The sequence below is a fragment of the Pogona vitticeps genome, chromosome 3, assembly GCF_051106095.1.
Source record: "Pogona vitticeps strain Pit_001003342236 chromosome 3, PviZW2.1, whole genome shotgun sequence".
Taxonomy (NCBI): Eukaryota; Metazoa; Chordata; class Lepidosauria; order Squamata; family Agamidae; genus Pogona; species Pogona vitticeps.
The window spans coordinates 50,441,975-50,457,657 of record NC_135785.1 but is presented as its reverse complement, the minus strand read 5'-3'; positions in this window follow the sequence as shown (position 1 = coordinate 50,457,657).

Genomic DNA, 15,683 nt, shown 5'->3' with positions numbered 1-15,683 from the left:
AAGAAAAATCAATAAGTGCAGGCCAACTGCAATGTTTAAAATCATTTTGGATAGCCTCAGGGTAGCTATCCAGGAAAATATACTATAGAACAGATTGGTCACTACATACATTCCTTGAGGTCAAAATCACAGAACAAGGGCAATTGCATTTGTACTGGTGGAAGTGCTTGAAAGATGACTTGCATGATATCTATGGAGCATAGGAGAACATGCTTTCAAAGGCTGTGTAATTGATATATTGCCATCATTTTTGTTTCTCGCAACAGACATTGTGTGGATTTCCATCATGACACGATCCACATTGTACCCGAAACAATCATCCTTCCCCACCCAGTATGTATGAATGTATGGATGTATGTATGGATGGATGGATGGATTAATGGATGGATGGATGTGCATTAAAAAATGCAAGTAGATAAATAGGTACCACCACAGTGGGAAGGTAACAGTGTTCCATGTTTAGTCGTGCTGGCCACGTGACCTCCAAAATTGTCTACAGACAAATGCTGGCCCTACGGCTTGGAACAGGGATGAGCACCTTACCTTTACCTTATATCTATCTGTCTGTCTGTCTGCCTATCTGTATAGTTACAATTACATCCTGATTTTCATTCATTAAGCTCAAGGTGGCATACATGGCCCTGGTCTTTCCCACTATCTTCACAAGGTAGGTCTGGCAAAGAGAATATGATTGGCCCATAATTATTTAGTGAGTTTCATGATCATGTGGGGACTTGAACTCAGGTCCCCCAAGTCCTTTTCTAACACTCTAACCACTACACCACAGTTACTTTCTCACACATGCTGCCAATGATGCTAACATGAGTACTTCTTCTTAGAGTACTTATTCTTCAATGGCCACAGTCTCATACCAATTCCATCATTGGCTTAGGTAAATTTGAAATGTAGGAAGTACATCATGTGCCTTCCCATTGCCACGCCTAAAAGGAAGGTGCAAAAATGCAAGCTGTTGTGTTAATCCACATCAACCAACCATTCCCAGCAGTTTTAATCTTCACTAGGAGCAGGTCTTTTGTAAAGTAATGGCTTCTGCTGCACAGAAAGCTGCATCAGCGGAAAATCAAAGGACTGCACAACTTGTGCAAGCCTTGCCATTGCACAGGCAGCAATGTCCACAAAGGGGGGGAATCCTCTGCTTATATAGTGGTAATGCTTGTGCAAACAGTGCAATCCCATGTTACTATGCTGGGACGCCCTCTGCTCAATTTGCGCCCAATAGAATACTGCCCAACAGTTTTAATTGACCATCCAAGACTACCTCACCCCACAGTACAATTGTTATTGCTACTAAATATATATTGTCATAGAGACAAAAATCAACTTTCCCTGAGTGATGATGAGCAAGGAAGCCCAAGGGAGTGGCAGATGAGCAGCAGTTCTGCTGCTCCAATTCTCACTCTATGGCTCCTTTAGGTACAGCACAGAGCAGCATATGTTTATTCAGGTACGAATCCCAATGACTTGGGTGGGATTTACTTGCAAATAACTGTGCACAAGCCTCAAGCCTTAGGCATGCAATATGCTCCATTTCAATGAGTTGTTTCACGTAAAAAAACTACATCGTGTATGTTGAAAATAATGGTTGGGAAGTGGAATGAAAGCCAGTGAGGATTCACCCTCTGAAAACGATATATCATTCCATAGCAGCTGGAGCTTATCTTCTTTCTGAACACTGTCCAGCAAACCATTCTTCTTTATTTCGCACTAGTTGCAGCGAACCAAGGATGGGGAAACCCTGCCTATCTGCCTATTTTTTGCCTTTGTATTCCATTTTGTTTTGACCACACAGATACCCTTTACTTCAATGGAACTATGAGGATGCCAAGAAATAGCTGCCCCACCCTGTACCAACAAGACACATGGACTCTTAACATCAGCAGAGCAGAACTGCAACTCCCAGGGAATATCATTGGCTTTGATCTGACATTAATTGGCTAAACCTAGTGAGATTACTAAATTATCATCCCAATTCCCAGATAGAGGACTCAGGCTCTCTGTGTGTCACACACACACACCCGCCCCACCAGCCAAGCAGAAACATACCAGTTTCAAACAAAGATCAAATGGAGAGATGCAGGTACACACATGGTTTGTACTTTATTTGGAGAACTGGGTTGTTACACTCATCCCATAGCTGCCTAGCTGGAACCATAAAACAGCAACCAGGCTCCTAACTTCCATCTTAGAGACAAGGCTGGCGAAACTCATCATGTCAAGAACTGCTGGACTTAACATCTAAGAGCAACTCTCATGCCAAAATCCATCTTTCCATGTATATTTTTGGAATTCACATCTTGGATGTTATGTTCTTCACACTGGTATCAACCTGATGACATAGTGTTTTAATCTAGAAAAGCTTGTTTATTGCATGGTGATTTTTAGTGGTCTATAAAAGGATCACCTATTTTTGCATTTGCATTTTATTCTGGCTGCCCAAATATTTTGAACTATTATATCCATAGTTTATTACTCTTGACCATGCTGGTGAGGGCATCTGAGAGTTGAAACCCAAAACATCTGGAAGGCCAAGGGTTCTCCTGCAGGAAACGTATCTTATTAGGCAGCTGCCTTATGCAGAATTTCTAATCTGGGGACCAGATTTCTAAGGGGTGGGTGGGGAAGAGCCACTTGCTGTGAGGTTTACAACTGTACTCATGAGCAGAGTGAGTAACCTGGAGCATCTTGCATGGGACTGATGAAAGAGATAAGAGAAGGCAAGGCTGTGTCTGTTGGCTTGAGGGCGATTGTTTGTCTGAGCTCCTGGAGATTTTTTGTTTTGTTTTGTTTTGGTTTTTTGCATATATGTGGCTCTTTGATCATAGCCATGTGTTCTACTCCAAACACATGCCACAAGGAGAAGGAGCTACAGCTCAGAGAAGTTAAGTGCTGGAAGGAGGTGAGTTGCTGAAATGAGCTGGAGGGAAGCTAGGAGCTGTCAGGTCTATAGCTGTATTCAAAACTCCTATAGGTTCTTGTGCTGGAGATCTTGAACAGAATGAGTAAATATTTTATATGGGCCATTAGCAGAAAAGTTTCACTTGGAGACACTTGCATAGGAGAGATGCATGTTAGAGAAGTATTTCCAGTGACCTGCCAGAGCTACAGTATGACATGCATGTTTCTCTGTCTGAGAATGTAGAAATCTATACCTGAAGCAAGTGCAAGCTGGTTGCCCTGATAGAAGGGAAAATATAGCAGCATGAAAAGCATTGGTCTGTATTTTGGGTCATCAGAGACAATGAAACAATTCTGGATAAAGCTGAACAGACTTTCCTGGAAGAGCAACAGAGAGGGATGCCTCTGGGGAGAAAAAAAAAAGCATACCAAGTACAGGAGGCAATGGCTTGGAGGAGCTGACACAGAGAAGCTAGAACCATGCTGTGTCCCTGAAACTACAGAATCACTATCTACTCCTCTTCACTGACAATGATTCTGACCTCCTGAAACAAGAAGAAACAGCAAAGAGCCCAGAAGTAGGCATGAAGGATTCCGTGGTTGTAGGATTCCAGCCACTTCCCAAAGGAAAAGGTGGCTGTAGGTAACTCCCTCCTGAAGGGAACAGAGGCAACAGACCTGACAGGGTTTCTCAAGAACTATGGTATTTCTTCAGAGCAAAGATCCAGAATGTAATGGAGAACTTGCCAAGATTCATTAAGCCCACAAACAACCTTCTCTTCCTTCTAATCACACTGTAACAAATGGTGTTGCCTGCCATAACCTTCAATGTATTGCAAGAAACCAATGTTCCTTCTAAGGTGTACATGCACACAGGCATGCAAAGCTCCATCAGGGCTGCTCATGAGCAACCGGTTTATTTACTTCCCATTTCAGATGAAGCCCTGCCCTCCATTGCAAGGAACTATTAGTTTTGGGGTGGGAAGATCAAGGACCTGGGGGTGTATAAATTTTTTTCATCACTCCTTCCTTTCCAAGGTCATAGCCCAGAAAGAGAAGGAAGAATACAGGAAGTGCACACCTGGTATCATCAAGAAAGATTTGACTTCTTGGACCTGTATTTCCATGAAGAAGAAGAATTGGCAAGCAATGTGAATGAAGTGTTTGTCAGGAGTCTTGTAAACATGCTCAAGAGGGTTTTAAATGGACTCCTGTCAGGAAGGAATACAACATTTCAGAGAACAGGGAAACACAAAGTATTGGGAACAGGAATGTCATTGCTGTATTAGAAGCTGGGATGACAAAACAAGAATCATCAATGGATGAGAGCAGACAATAAAGAAGGGAATGACCCATCATTTCATATGTCTCTATAGCAGTGCACAGAGCATGAGAATCAAACAAGAAGAGTCTGAACTCTTGACCCAGAAAGGCAAACATAAGCAATGATACTCATGACCAGAATGTAGTGATTGAAAATTGGTACTTATTCAACAGAAATAGACTAAATAGGAAGAGCAGAGGAGTGAAGGAGGTGCATAACTTCATGAAGATTCAAGGGTTGGAGCATGGAATGCTGCTGGAAAGAGTTTGGGTAAAAATCAAAGGAGAAACAGTAACACCACTATAGAGGTCTGCCACAGGCTTCCTACTCAGATTGAAGATTTGGCTTATGCCTTCTAGATCAGATTACTAAACATTCAAAAAAAGGAGAAATGTAGCAGTAATTGGAGAGTTCAGTTCCCTTGATATCTGTTGGAAGTCCAACTCAGCCAAAAAGGTACGGTCAAACAAATTCTTCACTTGCCTTGCTGACTACTGCATCTTTTGGAAGGTGGCAGAAGCACCAAGGGTTTTAACTATTCTGGATCTGGTCCTTACCATCAGGGGGGAAAAAACTGGTCAATAAGGTGAAAAGAGAAGGAGATGTGGATTGCAGTGAGAACAACTACTGTACCTGGGATTTGTTATACTAAAGAAAGAAAAAGCCAAGAGCAATATAACATGGCAATCTGTACTGTAGGAAAGCTGATTCCAACAAATTTAAGTATGTACAGGATATGATGCCATAATCAGAAATATTCAAAGAGAAAAGGAGTCCACAAAAGAGGGGGAGTTTCTTAAAGGTGAAAATGTGAAGGCACAATCACAGACAATTACAATAAGGAAAAAATATGAGAGACATATAAAGAAATCAGGGTGGCTGCATAAGGAGATTTCAGATGAACCAAGTTGCATGTATAAGAAATGGAAGAAAGGTCACATCACCAAGGAAACGTATAAACAAGTACCCAGCACTCATAGATTTATAGTCAGGAGGGCTAAAGCTCATAATGAGCTCAGACATGCAAAAGATTTAAAATAACAGATGAAGGTTTTTCAGCTATGCTTATCGCAAGACAAGGAAAAGTGACGTGAAAGTTCTGCTTCATGGAGGGAATGTAGAAATATCAATGGACGGCAAAGGACAACTGTTGAACATTTGCCTTACTCCTGTCTTTTCTCAAATGGAAGACCTTGTAGTGAGATAGAATAATGGATACAGAGGGTGTGGTTGCTGCCCAAGATATGCAAAGAAGTGGTACAAGAACATGTAGTTACTTGAAAAAATTTGAATCTGCAGAGCAAGGTAAGTTGTATACAAGGGTAGGAATTAAGAAGTAACTGCTGTCTATGATCTTCGAGAATTATTGGCGAACAAATGAGTTCCGTGCAGACTGGAGGTGAGAAAATGCCCTCCCCATCACCTAGCAAAGGAGATAAAAAATGGATTCAGGCAACTACTGGCCAATTGGCTTGACATCAATATTAAGAAGGGATCTAGAACAGCTAATTAAACAGCTGGACTGGGAAGATTTAGAAAATAGCATGGTGTTTAATGAGACTCAGCATCAGTTTCTTAAAAATAAATGGTGCCATACCTGTGTCATCTTTTTTCTGATAGAGGCACAAACTTGGTAGATGAAAGGAATGCTCTGGATATTTGCATCCTGATTTCAGCAAAGCTTTTGACAAGTTTCCCCATGATAATCTTGTAGCCAGGCTGGTAAAATATTGGCTAGATAATAATAGTGTTAGGTAGATTTGTAGCTGGTTGGTAAACCATATCCAGAGGCTGAAACCATACCCAAAGGCTGAAATCCTGTTGCATAATGTAAGCAAATTCATAAATCTCACCCTGTTCCTTGCCAGTAAATAAAGACTCCCTACTGCCAAGGAATGCTCACCAACAGCACCTTCTTAACTGGATAGAAGAGAAATGGTAAGAGGGGTTCCACAGGATTCTGTCCTGGAGTTGGTGTTGTTCAATGTCTTTGTAAATGATGGTGAGAATGCAGAAGGGATAGTAATCAAATTTGTAGATGATTCTAAACTGGTAAGGTAAATGTAAAGGTTCCCCTTGACATTTAGTCCAGTCATATCCAACTCTAGGGTGCAGTGCTCATCCCCATTTCCAAGCCATAGAGCTAGCGTTTGTCCGAAGTCCGTTTCCAGGGTCAAGTGGCCAGCACAACTAAACACGGAACACCATTACCTTCCCACTGAGGTGGTACCTATTTATCTACTCGCATTTGCACGCTTTCGAACTGCTAGGTTGGCAGGAGCTGGGCCAAGCGACGGGAGCTCACTCCGTCGCATGGATTTGATCTTATGACTGCTGGTCTTCCAACCTTGCAGCACAGAGGCTTCTGCGGTTTAACCCTCAGTGCCACCACGTCCATGCTAGAGGTAGCTAATACCTCAAATGACAGATTTAAGAGTTAACATGATCTTAAAAGATTGCAGAACTGGACCAAAATAAAAAAAATGAGTTTCAACAGGGTAAAATGTGAAGTTTTGCAGTTAGATAGGAGAAATTAGATGCAAAATATAGCGTGGGTGATTTGACAGCAGCACACACACACACAAATGCAAGAGGTCTAGTAGATTGAGCTCATCTTGGTACATCGCATCTGTATCTGAGCCAATACTAGGTTAATCATGAGTCAATTGTATGGTGTTGCAGCAAAAAAAGCAAAGGCAATACTAGGCTACATCACCAGAAGTATACTGCTCAGATCCAGAGAAGTGGCAGCATTATTTTATATCTCTTTGATCAGACATCAGCTGTAATACTGTAACCAGTTCTGGACAGTTTAAGGATATTGACAAGCTGGAAAAAGTCCAAAGGAAGGTCACCAAGATGGTAAAAGGCCTGATAACCAGGTTCTATAAAGAATGGTTAAGAAAATTGGATACGTTTAATCTAGGGAAGAGAAGACTGAATAGTGATATGATAGCTATGTTCAAATATTTGAAGATCTGTCACATGGAAGATGGAGCAAGTTTGTTTTCGGTGGCTCCAGAGGGTAGGGCACAAAATAATGGATTTAAATTATAAGAAGAGATGTTGACTAAAATCTTAAGATAGACCTCCTAAGATCTGTTAACAATAGCCTGCTTCAGAAAATAGTGGACTTTATTTCACTGAAAATTTGTAAATGGAAGCTTCTTGACCATTTGTTGGGAATGTTTTTGCTGTCATTTACCTGCTTTAGCAGAGACTCAGCGACCCTTGAGGTTCCTTCCACCACTGCAAAACTCTGTTTCCATGACTACTATTCCCAGAAGGTCTGACCACTGACTGTGCTAGCTTGTAATACTGGGAATTGCAGTCCAAAAGCATTTGGGTCCCCTAGTTTGGAAATACTGTGTCAGACCCTTGGTCCAATATTGTCAACACTGTTCTTTCCTATCCCTGCCTGGAAACCTCTGTTCTTAGCTGGACATCCAAGAACTAGCCAGGCCTATCCATACTTAGTGTCTGAGATACATCAAAATCAGGTACATTCAGAATGGTATAGAAAATAAATTGATTGTCAGCTGTAAAAGTAGTCCATTACATTCTAAACTAATTACACAGACTTGATAGGATCCCAAATATAAAATGCAATCTGAGGATATGATTAAATATGCCCTCTCTCCATGTTACATTGTAAGAGATCGCTTGCATAGCAGGCTGTGTAAATAGCAGAGAGAGATGAGATGGTGATGCAAATTTTGGTTGACCTATGCATCCCAGATTTCCATTTACTATGACTTTGTTATCCCTGTTTCTCAAATAAGTATTCTGTTTATTGTTAACCCTGGGTAGTTAGTGCACACATATGTTGGAGAGGACTCTGTTTAACTCTGCTTCCACTGAAAATGAGTGCCTATGGATGGGGAGAAGTATACACAGAGAGAAGGCTCACTTCTGGTTTCCTACATTTCTTTTACCTGCTCTGGCCTACAGTCAACCTAGACTGATATCGTCAGAGTTACAGATAGCACTTCCCATCTGCACTCAGCAGAAAGACCACTGCTAACAACTGTTAATGACCCGTGACAATAAGTGGAGAAGGACTGCAGAGGTGGGATTTTCACTCACCCCCAATCCTTTGTCCATCTAACAATCCTATTTATACCAAGGGGGAGTGAAACCAAGGTGGAGGATATATCAGGAGTCTCCTACTAACTTTCCTGAGACTGAAGAAGTTACTTGGATGAGTAGCAAAACATTTCAACCTAATAAGAAAGAAGTCCAGTTGCCATAACTCAACTTCCAGATAATCTCTCCTCAATGACTGTGAATCTTCACAGATATAGGATTTCTATTGTTTTTCCAGTTTCAATATCCAAAATCCTGTTGCTTTGCACAATTAATCAAACTAGAGTTAGGCCCATTGAATCACTGGGAATTTGGTAGTCACCTCCTTCATCAACTCCATTGATTCATATTGACCTACTTTAACTGTGACTGATATTAGCATATAAAAGAGCAGTCAAGAGTAGGTCAATTTGAATCAAAGGAATTTTCAGAGGAGTTGACTAAGTAAATCTCCATTGATTCAGTGGACCTGCTCTAGTGTATGTTGCTTACCATATTAAGCAACAAGATTTTGCTCAAGATTGATCAATTCTCTAATAAAAACTAGATTTTTAAAGATGTCTGTGTGTGATTACTTTCCAAAGGGGGGGGAGTGTATTCTGCTGATATTTAAAGGCTGAATCCGCAACTTCACTTAGGCGGTGCTTGGTCCTGTTTACTCTGCAAGCCTCTCACCCCTAGACAGTAAAACCCATTTCCCCCAACTCTGATGGAGATGAAGTTCTAAACATACAGACATATTTACACCTGGATTGGAAACTATATTTACAGTAGTGGGTTTTCCTTCTTCAGAAAAGCAGTTATCTGAAATGCAGGCCAGACCAATACATGTTTATTTAGGACTCACAGAGCTCAATGAGGCTTGCCTTCAAAGGTAAGTGTGCAGAACCTTCTTACAGTATTTTCAGGCTGGAATACTATTTGAGATTGATAGCAATGTTTGGTAAGTATGCCAGAAAAGCCCTATTTTCCATGTAAAGAGGATCTTCATACATCTTGTTCTAAGCACAGTTTGGGGGAAAACAATTTTTAAATGCCCCCATAATGTTGTAAGGAATCTGGACAACTGCATTTTTAACTTTTCATTTTCTTATTTTAGGACAGTGCAAACAACTTGTTTCTCACCTTTCTAGCATCAGATTGAAGCCTCCTCGTTCTTCTCTTTCTCCCAATCTCCCTCTCCCTCACTTCTACTCCCAATTCTTTCCTGCCTGTATTTGAGCTTTGACATGACAAGGGTATGCGAGTGAGCCTTGCGCTAATGTAAATCCCCAAGCCCAGTTTTACAACATTTAATAGGAACAGAAGCTTGCATAAACCACCAAAAAGGGTTGCCACAAGCTGGAAGAGCACTAGAGGAGGGCAACCAAAATAGTAAGAGGTTTGGAAGCCAAGCCCTAATGAGGAAATGCCGAGGAAACTGAAGCCTGAAGAAGAGAAGTATAAGATACAATATGAGAGTCATTCTCAAGTATTTGAAGGGCTGTCATATGGAAGATGGAGCAACTCTGTTTCCTGCAGCTCAAGAAGACACGACCAGAAGTAATGGATTCAAGCTACAAGAAAGGAGATTTCAACAAACCATTAGGAAGAACTTGCTAACAGTGACAGCTATTTGACAGTAGAGTCAATTGCCATGGAAAGTGATGGGCACTCCTTTAGAGGGAATTTTTAAACTGAATTTGGATGGCCACCTGTTAGAGATGCTTTAGAAGTGGATTCCCTGCCTTGGCAGGGAGCTAAACTCCATGATCCACAAAGTCCCCTCCAGTTCTACAAGTCTATTTATTTTATTTATTTATTTATTTTATTTATATCCCACCTATCTAGTCAATTAAGACCACTCTAGGCGGCTTACAGCTATGTCTGCATTGCTACTCTGGTATAGGATTCTGACTCTAGATGTTCCTCAGCCCCACAGCTCTCTCCTGTATTTTCTGCCTTTCTCCCCCTTCCCTCTTTTGGGATTTCCCAGCCAGTAAAATATTCTGAATTTCCTCCCATCAAATCCTCTGCATAATTTCTCAGAAGAATTGATGCAGTTATGTGCAAATTCCTCATCAGCACTTAGGAAAGTCTTATTTAGTGCTTCTTGCAAAAGATTAAGTTTGACAGCCTGGCACTGCTTGTGCCTGACACATTATCCTTGGCAAGGTATCTGTTTGCTGCTCTTTTCAATTCAAGGCATTTACCTTGGTCAATTTCAAATTGTTGTGTACATTCCCAACCAGCAAAATGTCCATTACAGCCACTCCAAACTGTAAGAGTCTGAAACTGACAAGAATAAGAAAGAGATGGATACCTAGTGTAGTATGGTGGGTAGAGTGACAGATTAGGACTCTGGAATCCTGTGTTTAAATCCCCACTCTGCCATGTAGTGGGCATGTAGGACTGATAAATATAATGCTAATTGTGTGCTGTCAAGTCAATTCTGACTTATGGTGATCCATTCTAGGGTTTTCTACTAGAGAGTAGTCAGAAGTGGTTTACAATTCCCTTCTCCTGGGGACATCCTGGGACAGTGCAGCTTTTCTGAGTCTGCACTGACTGGCTCCTCTGGAATGCACAGGGGGGACTGAACTCCCAACCTCTGGATCTGCAGCCAGAAACCTAGGCCACTGAGCTATCTCCTTAAATATCTCACTTAGGCACAGGGCAGTGGAACTTAATCTTGTGCAGGAAATTGGAAAGAGAAGGGGTGGAACAGTGCTCAGCATTTCTCTCTGCTGCTGTTCCAAGAAACCTCTGTCCCCTTGTCCTTGGGTGATTCTCTGACAAAGCAAAATAATGTAAAAAAACAAAAACAAAACACTAGGATCAAAAAATTTGCCACTCTTTACATCCCAATATAGGGGCTTCACTCCTCACTGACATTTTTCCATAACGTAAGTTTGAGAAAACATTGCGTGCTACTTAAAGAGGAAAACGAGCATGTTTGTGCTGTAGTTCATGTTGTTGTGGTGAACCTTTGGCCCTACAGAGGACTGGGCCTACAACTGCCTTAAGATAGCCAGGCCTCCTTTTTGGCCCTGGGATTCAGGTTTGGGAAAATATTCTCCAGGTCTCAGGCTTTCGATCTGAAACCACAGAGAATGGGATGCTGGCAACCTGACAAACCTAGATTAGTCGATTCATTGTCATCATTTCATGAAAGCATCCTTATCTTTTCCGTTACCTTAAAAGCTTGAGAGTTGCTGCTGCTACTGAAATTTTTAAGTTAATCACTGAGGGTGTGATTAGACATCCCAATTATCCAGGCCAAAATCTGTTTAGATCATTCTGAACAGGGTTGCTTTGAGGAGCAGTATGTCACATATCATGCGAAAGGCTGGACTGGATGAATCCCAAGTCGGAATTAAGGTTGCCGGAAGAAATATCAACAACTTCCAATATGCAGATGATACTACTCTGATGGCAGAAAGTGAGGAGGAATTAAATGACCTCTTAATGAGGGTGAAAGAGAAGAGAGTAAAAAATGGTCTCAAGCTCAATATCCAAAAAACTAAGATCATGGCCACTGGCCTTATCATCTCCTGGCAAATAGAAGGGTAAGATATGGAGGCAGTGACAGATTTTACTTTCTTGGCCTCCAGGATCACTGCAGATGGGGATAGCAGCCACAAAATTAAAAGATTCCTTCTTCTTGGGAGGAAAATGATGACAACCCTAGATAGCACCTTAAAAAGCAGACATCGCCTTGCTGACAAAGGTCCGCATAGTCAAAGCTGTGGTTTTTCCAGTAGTGATGTATGAAAGTGAGAGCTGGCTGCCAAAGAATTTATGCTTTTGAATTGTGGTGCTGGAGGAGGCTCTTGAGAGTCCCCTGGACTGCAAGGAGATCAAACCTATCCATTTTGAAGGAAATCAATCCAGAGTGCTCACTGGAAGGACAGATCCTGAAGCTGAGGCTTCAATACTTTGGCCATCTCATGAGAAGAGAAAACTACCTGAAAAAGACCCTGATGTTGGTAAAGTGTGAAGGAAAGAGGAGAAGAGGATGACAGAGGACAAGATGGTTGGACAGTGTCACCAAAGCGACCAACATGAATTTGACCAAACTCCGGGAGGCAGTGGAAGCCAGGAGGGCCTGGTGTGCTCTGATCCATGGGGTCACAAAGAGTTGGGCACGACTTAATGACTAAACAGCAACAATGTCATTTGGGGTGATCATTTCATCCACATGCTAAGATTTACCACTTCACACATCAGATGACCCTGTTTATCATGATCTAGACCAGTGGTTCCCAAGCTGGGTCCCCAGATGTTCTTGGACTAAAAATCCCAGAAGCTTTTGCCACTAGCTGTGCTGGTCAGGATATCTGGGAATTGTAGTCTAAGAACATCTGGGGATCCAAGGTTGAGAACTGCTGAACTGGACAGAACTTATTCCCTTTAAAGGGGAATGAAAACAAACAACAACAAAAATCCCGTCCTGTTTCTTCTTTCATTCTTTGCCCAAGATGTTTAATATTCTTGAGGAATGGGAAACTTCTATTCTGCTTGGAGAAGAGGAGAAGAGGAACTTTCCCATTTCTTTTTGATTGTTGCTAACTTACAGAGTGCAACGGTGATCCTTTGAAAGGTTTTTCCCCCTGAAAGCACTGGTCATGCAATGGCAACATTTTTTAAAAAAAATGCAAAATTTCACTTCTGTAAGTGAGCAGCAAAGAAGCTTTCCATTTCTCAACATCAAAAAGGAGCTTCTGCAAAGGGACAATTAGGCAGCCACTTTAGTTCAATACCAGTAATCATACATTCTGCAAAAGAACCAAAATGTAGCAATCCTACCAGACACCAGCCCCCCGAAAAAAGTATTGCCAGACAGGGACCCAAAAAGGTAGGGGTAGGCACCCATCAGTTGCAGACTGGTTTGCAATGACATGTACATCATGTGGTCACTGGAAAAAAGATCAGACACGCCCATCTCCAACCCAGACCAAACTATGGACAACTGCCCATCTGATTGCACCTTGAGTATATTACTTATCTGTCTCTGTCTCTGTCTCTCTGTCTGTCTGTCTGTCTGTCTCTCTTTCTTTCTCTCTCTCTCTCTCTCTCTCTCTCTCACACACACACACACACACACACACACACACACACACACCATTTTGGACTTCCTGTTGTTGGATATGGCCTCTGTGACAACACAACAGTTTACCTTCCATGACACAACCGGGACGCCCATCGTGGTCTGAGCACTAGGCTCTGACATTTCAGGGAATTAGATGCTACTGCCCTCGCACTCTATCCATCACCCAGCATGCATGATAATGGAAGTGGAAGAATTTTTTTAATGTATATTTTCTGCTGAAAAGGAAAGGAAAAGTCTAATTAAGCTATAAACCAAAACGTTTTGAAGATGTTACTTTCAGATATAAACTGTTGAACCATTAGGTCCATGTTAGCTGCAGCAGAAAGATAGCATGATAATTGAAGGTCAATATAAATGTTAGGGTCAAGAGGGTACTTGACTGATACAAGCCGCTAGTCCCCCTTTCAGTACCCTTAAGTACTTCAAGCGGGGGCTATACAAGGCACCACTTCCCAAGGTTCCTCACACAGGGAATGGGATTTTAAAAGACTTGTTTCCTGCAATATGAAGCAGAGCTGTTAGTTTCATCCAAGCATGTTATATAGGAGAATATGCAAATCACCATGAACAAGGCTATCAGAGTGTGCAAATGCACATGGAAGAGTGGAGATGTTGATGGCTGCAGTCTTTCATCTTCTCAACTAATTTACATTTAGAATTAGAGCAGCAGGTTTTTGATGGATTCGGTGATTTTGCACATTAATTTTTATTTTATTAGTTTTATGTTTTTTTTACTCAATTCCAGTCATCTGAAAGTCATCCTTATTTAGATCATCAAACTCTTATTTCAAATCAGTCAGAAACAACAGAAACGATGGAGCTGTCTGTATGGCTGGATGGTGAAACTGTACTTCTTAAGGCCCCTGTTATTTTAACAGATGAAAATAAGGGCATGCTTATAACATGACTTCCCTATCTACATAGCCATTTATGTATCACTGAAAAAAAGAAAACCAAAAGAGAAAACAGAGACTTTCATGTAATTTGTGTAGGGTGGTTTATGTGTACCAATGCATAGAACTGTTGTAATTTACATGTCTTACTATAGTGAGGAACTCTGTGACCAGATGCCTTGGGAGTGACTGACTGCTCAATCTAATGTTCAGGACTGCACAACAAGACCCTTGGTAATTGCTAACGGGCATCATCAAGGCTCCTGAACTCCATTCTTTATCTTTAAACTGGATTTTGGGCTGGGCGTTTTTTCAAAGAGAGGCTACTTTCAAATAGAGGATTGTTTCCTAACAAACCTTCAACCACAGGACTGGCCTCTGTAAAATTATAACACACAATGGCTTTGCTATCCCAAACATGTATCAAGGGTCACTTTGTGTGCCGTCTGTTCTTTCCACATTTATATCTTCCGGAAGGCATTTCTCTATCTTTCTTGTATGTTATCTCCTTTGCCCTATGTTGTCCTCTATTAGCTTAAGATCCAAGAAGGTGGTTATTATTTGGGTTAAAAGAAAAACTAGAAAAATACAACTTTCCTAGATACAAACTACCCAACTGTCAAAGTCACTTCCTTTTAAAAATGTCATTTTGGAATTATGAGCATAGCACCACATTTTTATCCTCTGTGGCTAACTGAAACCTTTCAGGTAAACCCCTGGATATCATTTTCTGGGAAATAAACAGCACCAGGAGGTGCTGATGTTTCCTCACACCTTCCAGAATCATACTTCTTTCAAACATGCCTGGGAAGAGCTTATTATTGGTGCCTCGCTTAACGATTGCCTCGTTAAATAACGAAACCACTTGACAATGAAGTTTTTGCGATCGCTTTTGCAATCGCAAAATGATGTTCCTATAGGGAAAATTCACTTAACAATGATTGGTTCCCTGCTTCAGGAACCGATTTTTCACTAAACAACGATTTAGAAACAGCTGATCGGTGGTTCTAAAATGGCTGCCCGCTGTGCAAAATGGTTCCCCGCTGTGTTTTCAGGACGGATTCCCCACTTTACAGGCAGTGAAAATGGCCACCCCTATGGAGGATCTTCACTGGACTGTGAGTTTTCAGCCCATTGGAATGCATTGAACCAGTTTCAATGCATTTCAATGGGCTTTTTCATTTCGCAAGACAATGTTTTCGTAAGACAGCGATTTTCGCGGAACAAATTAACATCGTCTTGCGAGGCACCACTGTACTTTTTTGCATCAAAATGCTGTTGGTTGTGTGATTCTGGGAGGTATAGTCCCAAAAAGTAACTTTTCTAAGCTCTGAATCTGGGTGGTAACTGTTAGCAATAAGATACTGAGCTA